The following is a 17,420-nucleotide window of genomic DNA, read 5'->3' on the forward strand; positions in this document are numbered from 1 at the left end:
AAGTAGTTTTATTTTTATAAAGAAAATCAAATTTTATGACTAAACGACAAGCATCAACCTCACGACGCCATATTGAAAACAACCTGAAGGAACAAGGTAGATAACTCCATTCTTCATGTGGGGGGGGGGCATTGGAAAAGCTCTAATTCGCTTAAAAATGATTTTCTTTATAAAAATAAAACTATCATAGTTGTTATTTCACTACGTTTTAGCCAACTCATCCTTTGACCTTCTTCAGGTGTTTAACCGTGACAAGATAGGAATGCTGAGTCCTGTAACTGTATCCCCAATAATTACTTCCATAGTTGTTGTTGTTGTTGTTGTCTTACAACGTTTTTTGGCCAACTAATCCTCTAACATGCTTTGGGTAGGATTGAAATTGCTATATTCAGAAAATGCTCACCTGGAATCATAGAGACTAAACACCTTTATCAACTGCGCCTACAGGGTCCGTGGTGCAGTGGATAGAGATATTGAGTTTCTACGGTTCCAAGTGAGCATTGTCGGAAGATAGCAGTTTCAATCCTAGCCAAGCAGTCCAGAGGATGAGTTAGCCTAAACGTGGTGAGACGACAACAACTATGGAAGGCAGTAATTACTGAGGATACAGGTACAAAACTTAGCATTCCTTTCTCCTGGCTGTTAACCACTTTTGAAGAAGGCCGGAGGATGAGTTGGCCGAAACGTGGTGAAACAACAACTATGAAGATGAGGATGACAGTCCGCATAAAAATGAATACACAAATTATGAAACTTCATTTCAAAGGATTCAAAAAAAATAAAAGTATATAAAATAAAACTATTTGATCAATTTACGTGATTTCGAGGGTACGACTTTTGTGGGGGGGGGTCACAGGGGGGGGGTCTGAACAAGTGGTAGATGTCCAGATTCATTAAAAAGAAAAGAAAAAAACATGCAATTAAAAAGCCATGTAGATACTCACCCTAAGCTAAATTATCCCCCCTAAAACATAGGATTTCATCTTTTTAGGCGATTACGTTTGAAAACAACACCTTCCAAAACCTTTTGTAAAAATTATTTTAGAATTCAGAATGGAGGTGAGATCAATTTCGAATATAAATTGAATGTAAAATTATTCGCTCATTTCTGAACCATTCTAAGATTTTAGGGCAGATAAACTCGAAAGATGTTTAGGAGGAAAGGATTCATTTTTTAGAGGATTACATGTAGTTTTACGACCTTGCCAGTCGGACTTAGGGTTAATGGTAACATTTTTAGTTAATTGCTCTTTTAAATTAGAATGGCCCAGAAATGGGTGACCAATTTATGTTAAATTTATATATGAAACTAACTCATACTTTAATTTCTAAAATAATTTTGTTGTTTGTTTGTTTGCTTTATTTGTTTGTTTGCGGAGGGTGCCAAATTTTTCAAGGCTCTGTATACTTTTTAAAATTTATTTCTTTTAGTTTATTACCATTTAATATTTAATTTTCAACCAAAATATTTTTTAAACACACAAAAAACAAAAAAAACTTTGAAGTGCGGAATGAATATTCACTTCTGTAGTTGGGCGTGTTCTGCGGACGACACGCCGAGGCTTCTAGCTCGTCGCTAGTTGCGCTTGATCGGCAAATATTTTAAATGTTTTTCTTTCTAAGCCAAACAAACAGCATATTTATTTTTTAAAAATTAATTTAAATCCATCTTTTATGTTTTTTTAATTTTCGATACATGAGCTTTTCGGGATTTATGAATTATTTCTTAGAAAAAAATGAAATTGACTGCATGAATGGATTTCTTACGCACGCGCGCACCACAAACCAAAACAGGTAACAAATTTGAAATTTCCATTGCAAGTTTTATAAAAATTAAATGCTTTTTTCTTTCTTTTTTGACGAATGCATATATTTTTCTTTGAAATAACGTCACCAATATGCATCAATTGGAACAAAATGATCGTTTTCATTAATATCAGAGAAAAAAATCGAAGATTTAAATCGATCTTTAGTAGTAGTAGTCGTCGTGGTGGTAACCACTTCTTTCGTGAAACACGCACTTTGTTATGATTCTATGTTAATGTCGGGTTATAGTAGTTGCATGGGAGCAAATGAAACGGACCGCCATCCTTTAATTGGGTTCACATTTTTTACATATTCTTTGCTGATTTTAATAAGTATTTTTATTTATTATTAGTGAAAAATTTTCATAAGTTTACTTACCTGGAACGAAGACGGATATAAATTTAAAGACTACACCAGAATTGTCAACTTGTAACATTTTGGATTATTCGGGCTACTATCCTTGCCTTAGCTTCTTCAATTTGCAACGTGCTGGACGATGTAACCTTCAACCTTCTTCGAGTTCATCATTTTGAATTTGGAAGCGTGGATGGAATTTTGTATTGAACCCGTTATTTAATCTACGAGGGTAGATTGTTTTCATTCCGTCAGTCACCCCACATGGCGTTATACAATATTTGTTTTGTTTTTTTAGTGGTATTTGAGCTATTTTTTATTTATTTTTTTTTTAGGCGATTACGCGTCGCATGGCTGAAGATTGAACAACCTGAAAAAATAAATAAATAGCGAATAGAAAAAATTACAGTGAGGAGGATCAGTTTCGCATATAAATTTATTGTAAAATGATCCCCCATTTCCGGACCATTCTAACGTTTTGAAGCAGTTAACCAAATTTTGGTGCTTCTAATAAATTTGAACCGAACCAAACCGATTTTTGCCGAATTAAATCTTAAAAAAAGGGGGACCTGAACGATACCCCCCCTTATAATTTAATCGGTATTCTGCAGTTGTTTTTGTTTTTGTTTTTTTTACGACCTAAACAACCCCCCCCCCCCAACCCAACCTAGAAAACTATTCTACACACTATAAAACTTGGGGGGGGGGGAGGGTGATTCTCGTTTTTTTCCACCCAAAAAGTGCTCTAATGTACTTTTTGAAAATTGAAAATTCTATGTTCCAGGAAAAAAAAAACAATTAAATGACCCCCTCCTCCCCAACTTGGAGTGATTTCCTTTTCTTGTTTTATTTCTTTTTCAGCTAATTTAAAATTTTCCGCGGAAGATTGGTACGCTATGTGAGAAGGCAGTTTGCTAGGTGAAGCAAGCAAGCCGTCGTTTATGCTGCCGCGCACGCGCGTAGCGTAAACAGAAGCTATAAAATGGCGGAAAGTAGTTCGTGGGTTCAGGGGTTAATACCATGCAAACGGTAAATTTGCCCCGGGTTTGAGTATCAGATTCGTTGTCAGCGACCTCGATTACCTCTAAAAAACAAATTGGAGCGGTCGGTGTTCTAGGTGTGTCAGAAATTTCGTGAAAATAGTGAATAATTCCACCCCATCTTTCCAAGCTTATAACTCCTCGAAAAATGTAATTCAAGCCCTAATTTATTTTCAATTAAAGGAGCAAGGACCAAGGTTTCATTAAAAAAAAAAAAGTGTTTTTTTTTTTTTTTTAAAAGGTTTTAAACTTCGGACTTTGCAGGTAAATTTCTAAAAAAACTACTTTTTTTTTTGTTTTAAATTTGAATATATTATTTATTGACCCTTTTCTCTTCAATTTGTGAGTAAATTAATTATTTACTTTTCCGTGAGTAAATTAATTATTTACTTTTTAATAGACACTTGAAAATGGGGGGGGGGGCGTGAATTTAAAAGCCGTTTTTTCTAAAATATTATATTCGGTTTATTGGAAAGAACATAAAATTTCACATTGACCCTGAAAATATCGTAAAAATAGAATCAATAGAAAAAATTTGATAGATTTTTAAAGTTTAAAAATTGAAAAATATTGAGTTCGGAAAATTCATTACTGTTTTTAAAAAGAAATAAAATTTCTATTACTTTTAAAACAACTTTAATAGTTTATGTTGGAAGTATAATCCATAAAGAAAATAAACAACCCACTTTTAACAGAGAAATTACGAGATTTTTATATTTTATTCGCAGTTTCGTGTTAGGGGTGTCAAAAATTCCTACAAAAATTCTGATACACCTATCGGTGTTCTGTTACGTAACTCTATATTTACTGTTTTGTTTTTGTTTCCAAAATATACGTTGTTAGTTTCTTTTTAGTTTTTTTAGTTTTAGACGTAAGAAAAATCACAAAGAAACCAAGCTTCTGTTTAAGTTAAGTTTGTGATTGTTTACAAAGAATTTAGATATTTTTTACGACCTGGGCCCAGCGTAGTATAAACACCTGCAACCACCCCATGTTAAGAACGGCTTTCGGAATATATACTCCCCAACCTCCTCATTTTAAGAATGGCTTTCGAGGTTGGAGGTGTTTATTCCGAAAGCTGTTCATAACATGGAGAGGTTGGGATGTTTATAATACGCTGGGGAACGTCGTAAAAATTCACAGAATTTACTTCCGTTTTGTACGGACTGTTCTGCTTCATGTTGAATGCCCTGAAAAAGTCCCTTCTGATTAATGTTTATCAGATTTTATATAGGGGTGCTTCTTTGAAATCAGAACGAAAATCGAAATATTGTAAGAATTTTATTCTCGCATAACTTAAAATTCTGTCAGAGCAGAAAATTAAACACAACATTGAAACGCGCACTTAGCTGTTGATTGAAGGCAGGTTGTTTCATCTTTTCAATTACAAAATTATGTTGCATAATTTTGCTGCTAAGACTTTGTGATGAAGTGGCAGAGAAAAATCTTCTTCTATGAAGATTTTTATTAGTTCTTCGCTTGTGGTTCATTTATGATAATGTTCGAAATGGTAAAAGCCAAATTCGACATTCTTTGCAGATTAGAAAGGCGATATTACATCTAGAAAAAACACCTAACTTAGTAGGTTAAATTGTCTCAAAGGTACTGTGACAATATTGGGCACCAATGGGTCCTTAAATTAATAAGAAAATTAATATGAATCCATCCTGCTTGAAATCTTTTCCCGGACTAAGTTTCCAGCTGAAACATGCCCTCGCTCACAGGTTAAAATTCAAATCAACTAATGAGAAAGGCTGTAATTAAAAACAATGTGTTAAACCAATCAACCAATGAAGTGACACAATTCAAGTCGTGTAATTTCTCACACATTGCCAAAGAAGCAAAGAAAAAGTAATGGATATCCATTACTTTTTTCCTGTTATTGAATACAAGATAAATGTGTATTAGACTGTCAATTAAGTGATAAGTAAATAATTAAGGGGATCACAAGGACTTGACTAACTATTGTAGCTTTTTTTTTTTTTTTTTTAAAGAACTATGTATTTCTGTCTGTTATGGTAAATGAATTCATAGTTAATAAACCTAGTGTTATTTAGATTACCAATATATTAAAAAAAACAAGAACAATAACTTGAACATAAGTCAAATGACAACTTAATAAATTATGAAATGAAAAACTTTATGTAATACTTTTTCCAAACAATTCGAAACAAATTCACTCCGTGAGAGTATCCTGTTCTTTTATCCCAACACAGTCAAAATGATGCCAACTGTCACAGGCATCACATAGGAGATGATCCGTCATTTGCGACGGAACAAGTTGGACAGAAGAAGGGGCCACCTTCTTCCATGAATTCTGCTGAAGATGACACAGAAACGCTCTTTAAGTCTAGCCAGAGGAAATAAATGCTTTAAGGAATGAACCTGTTCGCAACTGTCCCTTAATACACAGGCCGAGTGTACTTTACCATCATTCTTTTTTTTTTTTTTTTTTTATTACACAGTAATCACCACTTATCAAGGCCCGGAAGCCACTCAGGGATAAGGGTTATTGCAAGTACATTACATTAGTGTGGAGATTTGATGAAGTGTTTACTTAAGGGGTCGGTTCATTAGGAATTTGTTAACGTTGGACTTGAACACATCCAAGTTGTAGTCCGGTGGGAAGCAGGCAGACGGAACAGAGTTAATTATATTTTAATTAATTTTAATCCCTTATATATATATATATATATATATATATATATATATATATATATTTATATATATACTCCTATAAACTTGTTTTGTGTGTGTGTGTGTGTGTGTGTGTGTTGATATTTATATAAAAACCCCTTTTTTTCTATTCATTTTAAAAGAAAATACAACTTTGTTATATATAGGTCGTGGAATTGCATTCACCAGCAAAAGTTCTATCTAATTTGCATATTCTTTTAAAAATTTATTTTAATTAATTCCCTATTAGTTTTCTCGGTTTTCTTATGGAATGATCATCTTTAGTTAACTATTACGTCTAGCTATATTCATGAGGATATTCTACATGATTTATACTTGCATAATATTTGCGTAAAAAGTTTATAATAAACACAAACCTCTTTCTATACCAAACTCCTCTGTCAGTTTTTAGGCTACAGACATGAAAGTTTATATATAGAGTACTCAAACCCGTGCAAAACTTTATACTCGGGTTTTAGCCAGAGAAAATCAGTACGAAAGTGTGAAAATTAAAAAAGATGAAATTTGCCAGGTGAAGGTCGAACGACGGCATTACGAATATGCATGTGTAACGTAGTAGTTATTGGTTCATGTTTTAATTTTTAGCTTTGCAGCAAACATGTCTTCATAGCTCAAGCATTAACGTTAAAGGAAAAACTAAATTGCAAGCTAAACGTTTTCGTTTCGATTTTTGGTGGTGGCGCATAAGTCATGTTTTTAATGTTTTAAATCATTACTATATATTGGGTGCAATATAATATAATAATAAATAAAAAAATCTGCATTAATCAAAATATCATATTCAAGCGTATTTTACGACCGGGAAATGAGTCTAAGTACCTTGCCTAGACGCCAAGGTTGAGTTTTATTTGAAGATTTAATTAATATGATTCCTCTCACCGACACCTTCTGAGAGCAATCGCATAATATATTTGCATCAACCTCTCTTAAGGACAATAAGTAAACGTTGTGTCATATCTTTCTGAATTTTTCAATATACTTGTGTCTTCCAGAGATTGCAAAAGTTTTGCTCTACTGGGAGGATCAGGACACAAATCGTCCAATCCATAATTATTGATCAACAGACATGGATTATAACCAGTTTGTAAAAAACGAATAAGGGTTAAAATTTTGAGACCCTTTCGGAAGCAGTAATATGTGTAAGCAGTCGGTCATTGATCGTTTTCTCCACATTAGAAACAATAGTTAAGAAATCAAAGTAGCTGACTTTCTTTCTACCTATTAATTTTTTCAAACATTGTTTGATTGTTACTATCATCCTCTCCCATGCACTTTCTTGCCAAGCCGAATAAAGAGGAATGGTATGACAAATTGAAGTTGACCTAAATTTTTCTTTGAATTTGTCCGAAGCAAAGATTTTGGATAACATGATGCTGGACGCTAAGAAAGTCTTTGCATTATCCGAATAAACATGCGTAGGAACACCAAACAGATTGGTAAATTTAATAAACGCTAATATAAAAAATCTAGTGCTCATATCCGGTAATAACTCCACATGTACGCCACGTAGACTCGTGCAGGTGAACAACAAGACGTACATTTTCACGTCTTCATCGTTGTATTTTACCGGAAAAGTCAATACCCACTTGTTGAAATGGGCGAACAAAATTTGCACAGTGAGTGGGCAGTTGAGATCCCAATGGTGCTTTATATGGCAACGAATTGATTTTTTTACACGTAATCCAATTAAGGTGAATTTTCTTTACTGATTGCCTCCCTTGAGGAATCCAGAAACCAGATAACTTCAACTTAGAAAGAGTTGAATTGGTTCTCAGATGACAACAATTTAAATTATTTAATAACCAATTCAGTTAAATGATGTTTTCCTAAAAGTATAGGTTGGTTGGGTTTGTTTTACGGCATATCAACCCTTTTCAGCTTATTTAATGCTGAATCCAAAGATTTTGAAGAAACATTTTTTAATAGAATATAGTTGTTGTTTTCAAGTCGGTTTCTATTCAACCCATAGTTGGGACCCTAACAGGTACTACCACTCCGGGTCAGAGTGGACCTGGGAGCAATGGCAATTAAAGGGTGGCTCCACACTCCCCAAAGCCCGCAAGCTGAGGCCTCACCATCGGATATAGTTTAAGGTCATATGCAGGACCCCCAAAAGTATAGAAAATTTAACTTCAAAGGGGTGGATGTTAGAATTTTGTATACGTCCTTTAGTCTGCAACAGACTATCCTTATCAATTAACAAACCAAGAGCTGATACCCTTGGAGGCATAACTTTATTTGAAGGTTGGTTTGAATGTTCCAACTCCTAGGGAAATTCTTCCCTCTGCGTACAGGAAAAGAGCAACAATTTATGGTTGATATCTGTGTGTCGGTGTCTCAACTTATTACAGAATCGCAAAACTTTCTCAAGAAAATTGATCACCCTAGTCAATGATGAGAAATCAGAAATATTTATTGATAAACCGTTTTTGTCAGTACAGGAATCACTAGAGAACATACAGAATATAATATTTTTGTGGCTGTCATTAAAACAAGGCAAGGAACAATTAAAAACTGGGAAGATTTTTGTGGTGACACCAAGGCCCTCCTTAATAACAGGCCTATGAGGGATCCAGCAATATTTTTCATACTCTCGACAGAGAAAGGTTCAGTGATATGACTTTGTTCATATTCTTTGAACACTCATAAATATTCATAATATAAACCTTGTTTCTCTAAAGAATCTGCCACCCTTTGCATAATTTTTAGGGAAAGCATATAATTAGAATCTACTCGAGACAACTTCTTAAAGTCTCAGGACAGATCCACATAATATTTCCTATCTTTTAGTATAAATCGTTTTTAATTTAGCTGTCTTCACTGCGTAGTATGAAGATTATTTAGCATTCTCATTGATAACGATGGAATCTAAGGAAAGAAAGTTTTCAATTCCGCGTTTGACAGCAGAGTCTTCAAAAAATGGACCAAGTGTGTCCGAACAAGAGAGCACAGGATTCAACATACTTTCGATCAAATTGCGGTAATGATTGGCCAACTCTATCAAAGGGAGGCAACCCATGCTGAGTTTCCTTATTAGATTTGGGCGTCAAAAAATTACACACGTTACCAAAAGGGATAATTTTATTGGAAATTTTCCATGCTGTCCTATTGAGACATTTAACTATACGGAAATTTTTTTATCTGCTGGATCAAGTCCATGCCGTCGAGGCCATGAAGCACAGAGCCATTTAAACCCTTATAGCCATGACAGAAGCGAAAACCTGCCTCTGTTATATTAGATGTAATTTTGTCAAATCTGTTAACTTTAAATTTTGAATTAAGATTCTCCGTGAATAGGGCAGCGAAAGGAAAGGGTTTCTGAGATCCCAATTTTAGGGAGACATTAAGCTCCAGAGGTTCCATGGATCTTGTTCCAATAAAGGTGTTCATATGCATTACTACAGGTTTAGGTACTAATTTTTCCCTAGATCTCAATTCCTGCAAAAGAGCCTGGGAGAAAAACGATTTTTCACTTCCGGTGTATAGAATGCAATCGAAAAACACTGCAGGTCCTTTTCACTTCAAGGACATTCTGATAACAGGAAATATACAATTATCTTAATCAGATAAACTAGTCCATCCTGACAAATGACTTTGATGTCTTTGAACACATTACAGAAAAGCGAGTCATCAATCCACAAGTAACAAATCGGTCAGGAAATCCCTTCTTTCCTTAAGTCTTTATCCAAGTCCTTACCAAGACACTTAGTACAGATTTGAAATTCTTTGGCTCATAGAACCTTCAAGTCATAAGAAGAATATTTAAAGCAACCCTTAACTTTATAGTCTGCCAATCTAAAGCAACCCTTAACTTTATGGTCTGCCAATCTAAAACAACCCTTAACTTTATGGTCTGCCAATCTAAAGCAACCCTTAACTTTATGGTCTGCCAATCTAAAGCAACCCTTAACTTTATGGTCTGCCAATCTAAAGCAACCCTTAACTTTATGGTCTGCCAATCTAAAGCAACCCTTAACTTTATGGTCTGCCAATCTAAAGCAACCCTTAACTTTATGGTCTGCCAATCTAAAGCAACCCTTAACTTTATGGTCTGCCAATCTAAAGCAACCCTTAACTTTATGGTCTGCCAATCTAAAGCAACCCTTAACTTTATGGTCTGCCAATCTAAAGCAACCCTTAACTTTATGGTCTGCCAATCTAAAGCAACCCTTAACTTTATGGTCTGCCAATTTAAAGCAATTGACAAATTTTCTACTCTTCACCAGTATTAAGTTTTAAGGGATCCATGCCCTTTTTACGATTAACGGTCTTATAACCAGAGCTGACCGCCATATTGGGTTGAACTTCTGATAAAGAAGAAGAAAATGGCAGTTTTGGCAGGCATCTTTCCTGCTTAAGGGCGCTGCCTGTAGAAATTCTATTATATCAAAAAAGTTGGACATAGTAGATATACACAAAGGATAACACTCCTTCGTTCTTGACATTAATTCCCTTCTGACATTAATAGGGAACAGAATGTGAGCAACCATTGATCCAGAAGCAGAGCCTGCACATGTGCACGAAAACAAATGTGGCCACAAATGAAAACAATACACAATTTCACATGCGCAAAAAATTGAATGCACACACGCACAAAAATAAACATGGCAACCAGTGAAATAAGTATGGAATACATTGGATAATAAAGGTCTTAACATCATTGCCCTTAGATTAAATGAAAAATCCTTTATATAAGAAGGGTGTAATCTGTTGAAAAAAATTGAAGAAAATGAAAAGAAAAAATACAAGGAGGGTATGTGCACAGATTCTCCCTAGATTTTTTTTTTATTTTTGTGTGTGTGTGTGTGTGTGTTAACAGCCTTAAAAATATCAGGAGATAATAAATTGATTAAGTAATATTTAACAGTGAGACCTTTTCAAAGCAAATCTTTTGAAAAAAATTAAGTCCCCCCCCAGATACACGTTTTGAAGTATTTCTACGTATTTTTAAAATGTTTACAACTTATGACCCTACCCCAGCCCATTTTCCCTTTCTACCTCACCCCCACCAGACTTGAAAAAACTGCTAACGGTTACATATCTTGCTACGTCGCCAAGAAGTGAGGCCTGATTTTACATTAAATTTATATATGAAAGTGATCCCTCACGCTAAAATGTTAAATTTTAATTATTTTTAAAAAATTCCTTCTTTTAAATTATCTTTAAAGGCTGTTGAAACGTATTAGCCAAAAAAGTAGATTTTGATTTCTTTTTAAGGGGTAAACTATGATGGGTTTGGTTGTAAAAAAAAAAACAAAAAAAAAAAAAAACCTGAATATTTTTTTAATATGTAAATTGATTAAGCAGGTTTTTAAACAAAAATATGTAGGTACACCTGAACACTCGGCACTCCCCTTACAATTAAATTTTCTTGGATAATTTTGAGAACATGCTTCTCTTTATCAAAGAGAAAATAAACCAAAAGAATGGCAAAATAATATATATATATATATATATATATATATATATATATCTATAAAAGTGAACGTGTCTGTCTGTCTGTGTGTCTGTCTGTGTACATTTCCCTACGCAATAACTCTGTCAATTTTTAGTCTATAGACTCGAAATTTGAAATACCGGGTACTGAAATTTGGGAAAATCGATGTGACGGGTGTCAGCCAGAAATTTGGCTATTAAGGGGTCAAATTTCAACGATTTGACCTTTAAGAACTCTACCAAACTCCTCCGACAATTTTGGGTCTAGACACTTGAAATTTTAGATATAGGTTCCTTGAACCTGGGTCTAACTTTATAAAGTGATTTGAGCCCGAAACTATAAATTTTAAGGGGTCATAATAGGGGTCAAAGTTTTAAAAAATTAACCATTTTTTTTTGTTTTTTTGCTTTTTTTGCACAGCATACACCTCTAAACACCCGAGCAACGCCGGGCACCCCTGCTAGTATATATATATATATATATATATATATATATATATATATATTATGCTACCATACAAATATTTTCTCATCTGGAACTTCGTGTTAAGATTAATGAAAATAATTTTTTTTTTTTTTTTTATTATCTCGTAAATGTTATGGGTGATAACTGCTCTGGTAAAGTGGATACTAGCACATGCTGGTGACTCAGCAGGTTGTGTTCGAATCCTGTTGGCTCTATAGCACCACTTTTACTACTGATATTTTTATGTTTTATGTGGTCCCCATTATGCGTACCTGCTTTTATCAAGAAATTGAGAAGCCAATGCAAACAATCAAGGAGGTTAAAAGAAAAAATACCAAAAAAATCCGATGAAACTTCCTAACGTTGATTCCAAGAAATGTTCTTCCATTACCTAACTTGCTCAGCGTTGCCTGGTCATAAACAACGATAGTCAAGTGTGAAGCTACGTCACTATGATGAAAGATGAAATTTGGTCATAAACAACGATAGTCAAGTGTGAAGCTACGTCACTATGATGAAAGATGAAATTTGGTCATAAACAACGATAGTCAAGTGTGGAGCTACGTCACTATGATGAAAGATGAAATTTGGTCATAAACAACGATAGCCAAGTGTGAAGCTACGTCACTATGATGAAAGATGAAATTTGGTCATAAACAACGATAGTCAAGTGTGAAGCTACGTCACTATGATGAAAGATGAAATTTGGTCATAAACAACGATAGCCAAGTGTGAAGCTACGTCACTATGATGAAAGATGAAATTTGGTCATAAACAACGATAGTCAAGTGTGGAGCTACGTCACTATGATGAAAGATGAAATTTGGTCATAAACAACGATAGCCAAGTGTGAAGCTACGTCACTATGATGAAAGATGAAATTTGGTCATAAACAACGATAGTCAAGTGTGAAGCTACGTCACTATGATGAAAGATGAAATTTGGTCATAAACAACGATAGCCAAGTGTGAAGCTACGTCACTATGATGAAAGATGAAATTTGGTCATAAACAACGATAGTCAAGTGTGGAGCTACGTCACTATGATGAAAGATGAAATTTGGTCATAAACAACGATAGCCAAGTGTGAAGCTACGTCACTATGATGAAAGATGAAATTTGGTCATAAACAACGATAGTCAAGTGTGGAGCTACGTCACTATGATGAAAGATGAAATTTGGTCATAAACAACGATAGTCAAGTGTGAAGCTACGTCACTATGATGAAAGATGAAATTTGGTCATAAACAACGATAGTCAAGTGTGGAGCTACGTCACTATGATGAAAGATGAAATTTGGTCATAAACAACGATAGCCAAGTGTGAAGCTACGTCACTATGATGAAAGATGAAATTTGGTCATAAACAACGATAGTCAAGTGTGAAGCTACGTCACTATGATGAAAGATGAAATTTGGTCATAAACAACGATAGTCAAGTGTGGAGCTACGTCACTATGATGAAAGATGAAATTTGGTCATAAACAACGATAGCCAAGTGTGAAGCTACGTCACTATGATGAAAGATGAAATTTGGTCATAAACAACGATAGTCAAGTGTGGAGCTACGTCACTATGATAAAAGATGAAATTTGGTCATAAACAACGATAGTCAAGTGTGAAGCTACGTCACTATGATAAAAGATGAAATTTGGTCATAAACAACGATAGTCAAGTGTGAAGCTACGTCACTATGATAAAAGATGAAATTTGGTCATAAACAACGATAGTCAAGTGTGAAGCTATGTCACTATGATGAAAGATGAAATTTGGTCATAAACAACGATAGTCAAGTGTGAAGCTACGTCACTATGATGAAAGATGAAATTTGGTCATAAACAACGATAGCCAAGTGTGAAGCTACGTCACTATGATGAAAGATGAAATTTGGTCATAAACAACGATAGTCAAGTGTGAAGCTACGTCACTATGATGAAAGATGAAATTTGGTCATAAACAACGATAGCCAAGTGTGAAGCTACGTCACTATGATGAAAGATGAAATTTGGTCATAAACAACGATAGTCAAGTGTGGAGCTACGTCACTATGATGAAAGATGAAATTTGGTCATAAACAACGATAGCCAAGTGTGAAGCTACGTCACTATGATGAAAGATGAAATTTGGTCATAAACAACGATAGTCAAGTGTGAAGCTACGTCACTATGATGAAAGATGAAATTTGGTCATAAACAACGATAGCCAAGTGTGAAGCTACGTCACTATGATGAAAGATGAAATTTGGTCATAAACAACGATAGTCAAGTGTGGAGCTACGTCACTATGATGAAAGATGAAATTTGGTCATAAACAACGATAGCCAAGTGTGAAGCTACGTCACTATGATGAAAGATGAAATTTGGTCATAAACAACGATAGTCAAGTGTGAAGCTACGTCACTATGATGAAAGATGAAATTTGGTCATAAACAACGATAGCCAAGTGTGAAGCTACGTCACTATGATGAAAGATGAAATTTGGTCATAAACAACGATAGTCAAGTGTGGAGCTACGTCACTATGATGAAAGATGAAATTTGGTCATAAACAACGATAGCCAAGTGTGAAGCTACGTCACTATGATGAAAGATGAAATTTGGTCATAAACAACGATAGTCAAGTGTGGAGCTACGTCACTATGATGAAAGATGAAATTTGGTCATAAACAACGATAGTCAAGTGTGAAGCTACGTCACTATGATGAAAGATGAAATTTGGTCATAAACAACGATAGTCAAGTGTGGAGCTACGTCACTATGATGAAAGATGAAATTTGGTCATAAACAACGATAGCCAAGTGTGAAGCTACGTCACTATGATGAAAGATGAAATTTGGTCATAAACAACGATAGTCAAGTGTGAAGCTACGTCACTATGATGAAAGATGAAATTTGGTCATAAACAACGATAGTCAAGTGTGGAGCTACGTCACTATGATGAAAGATGAAATTTGGTCATAAACAACGATAGCCAAGTGTGAAGCTACGTCACTATGATGAAAGATGAAATTTGGTCATAAACAACGATAGTCAAGTGTGGAGCTACGTCACTATGATAAAAGATGAAATTTGGTCATAAACAACGATAGTCAAGTGTGAAGCTACGTCACTATGATAAAAGATGAAATTTGGTCATAAACAACGATAGTCAAGTGTGAAGCTACGTCACTATGATAAAAGATGAAATTTGGTCATAAACAACGATAGTCAAGTGTGAAGCTACGTCACTATGATAAAAGATGAAATTTGGTCATAAACAACGATAGTCAAGTGTGAAGCTACGTCACTATGATAAAAGATGAAATTTGGTCATAAACAACGATAGTCAAGTGTGAAGCTACGTCACTATGATAAAAGATGAAATTTGGTCATAAACAACGATAGTCAAGTGTGAAGCTACGTCACTATGATAAAAGATGAAATTTGGTCATAAACAACGATAGTCAAGTGTGAAGCTACGTCACTATGATAAAAGATGAAATTTGGTCATAAACAACGATAGTCAAGTGTGAAGCTACGTCACTATGATAAAAGATGAAATTTGGTCATAAACAACGATAGTCAAGTGTGAAGCTACGTCACTATGATAAAAGATGAAATTTGGTCATAAACAACGATAGTCAAGTGTGAAGCTACGTCACTATGATGAAAGATGAAATTTGGTCATAAACAACGATAGTCAAGTGTGAAGGTACGTCACTATGATGAAAGATGAAATTTGGTCATAAACAACGATAGTCAAGTGTGAAGGTACGTCACTATGATGAAAGATGAAATTTGGTCATAAACAACAATAGTCAAGTGTGAAGCTACGTCACTATGATGAAAGATGAAATTTGGTCATAAACAACAATAGTCAAGTGTGAAGCTATGTCACTATGATAAAAGATGAAATTTGGTCATAAACAACGATAGTCAAGTGTGAAGCTATGTCACTATGATGAAAGATGAAATTTGGTCATAAACAACGATAGTCAAGTGTGAAGCTACGTCACTATGATGAAAGATGAAATTTGGTCATAAACAACGATAGTCAAGTGTGAAGCTATGTCACTATGATGAAAGATGAAATTTGGTCATAAACAACGATAGTCAAGTGTGAAGCTACGTCACTATGATGAAAGATGAAATTTGGTCATAAACAACAATAGTCAAGTGTGAAGCTATGTCACTATGATGAAAGATGAAATTTGGTCATAAACAACGATAGCCAAGTGTGAAGCTATGTCACTATGATGAAAGATGAAATTTGGTCATAAACAACGATAGTCAAGTGTGAAGGTACGTCACTATGATGAAAGATGAAATTTGGTCATAAACAACGATAGTCAAGTCTGAAGCTATGTCACTATGATGAAAGATGAAATTTGGTCATAAACAACGATAGTCAAGTGTGAAGCTATGTCACTATGATGAAAGATGAAATTTGGTCATAAACAACAATAGTCAAGTGTGAAGCTATGTCACTATGATGAAAGATGAAATTTGGTCATAAACAACGATAGCCAAGTGTGAAGCTATGTCACTATGATGAAAGATGAAATTTGGTCATAAACAACGATAGTCAAGTGTGAAGCTATGTCACTATGATGAAAGATGAAATTTGGTCATAAACAACGATAGTCAAGTGTGAAGCTATGTCACTATGATGAAAGATGAAATTTGGTCATAAACAACGATAGTCAAGTGTGAAGCTACGTCACTATGATGAAAGATGAAATTTGGTCATAAACAACGATAGTCAAGTGTGAAGCTATGTCACTATGATGAAAGATGAAATTTGGTCATAAACAACGATAGTCAAGTGTGAAGCTACGTCACTATGATGAAAGATGAAATTTGGTCATAAACAACGATAGTCAAGTGTGAAGCTACGTCACTATGATAAAAGATGAAATTTGGTCATAAACAACGATAGTCAAGTGTGAAGCTACGTCACTATGATGAAAGATGAAATTTGGTCATAAACAACGATAGTCAAGTGTGAAGCTATGTCACTATGATGAAAGATGAAATTTGGTCATAAACAACAATAGTCAAGTGTGAAGCTACGTCACTATGATGAAAGATGAAATTTGGTCATAAACAACGATAGTCAAGTGTGAAGCTATGTCACTATGATGAAAGATGAAATTTGGTCATAAACAACGATAGTCAAGTGTGAAGCTACGTCACTATGATGAAAGATGAAATTTGGTCATAAACAACGATAGTCAAGTGTGAAGCTATGTCACTATGATGAAAGATGAAATTTGGTCATAAACAACAATAGTCAAGTGTGAAGCTATGTCACTATGATGAAAGATGAAATTTGGTCATAAACAACGATAGTCAAGTGTGAAGCTATGTCACTATGATGAAAGATGAAATTTGGTCATAAACAACGATAGTCAAGTGTGAAGCTATGTCACTATGATGAAAGATGAAATTTGGTCATAAACAACGATAGCCAAGTGTGAAGCTACGTCACTATGATGAAAGATGAAATTTGGTCATAAACAACGATAGTCAAGTGTGGAGCTACGTCACTATGATGAAAGATGAAATTTGGTCATAAACAACGATAGCCAAGTGTGAAGCTACGTCACTATGATGAAAGATGAAATTTGGTCATAAACAACGATA

General features: G+C 34.6%; 1 protein-coding gene across 3 annotated transcripts in view; it reads left to right on the forward strand.

The window, feature by feature from the left end:
- The first annotated feature begins 1,521 nt into the window (after positions 1-1,521).
- Positions 1,522-17,420, forward strand: part of LOC145248351 (uncharacterized) — a 106,091-nt gene continuing 90,192 nt past the window's right edge. For 2 of the 3 annotated variants that reach the window (XM_080110267.1, XM_080110271.1), the window contains exon 1: positions 1,522-1,794. The gene's annotated coding sequence lies outside the window, so the exon portion shown is untranslated. The remainder of the gene's footprint in view (positions 1,795-17,420) is intronic. The other variant, XM_080110269.1, reaches the window with a different exon arrangement.

This window comes from Euprymna scolopes, chromosome 26 (assembly GCF_053919585.1).
Source record: "Euprymna scolopes isolate OS-2025 chromosome 26, ASM5391958v1, whole genome shotgun sequence".
NCBI lineage: Eukaryota > Metazoa > Mollusca > Cephalopoda > Sepiida > Sepiolidae > Euprymna > Euprymna scolopes.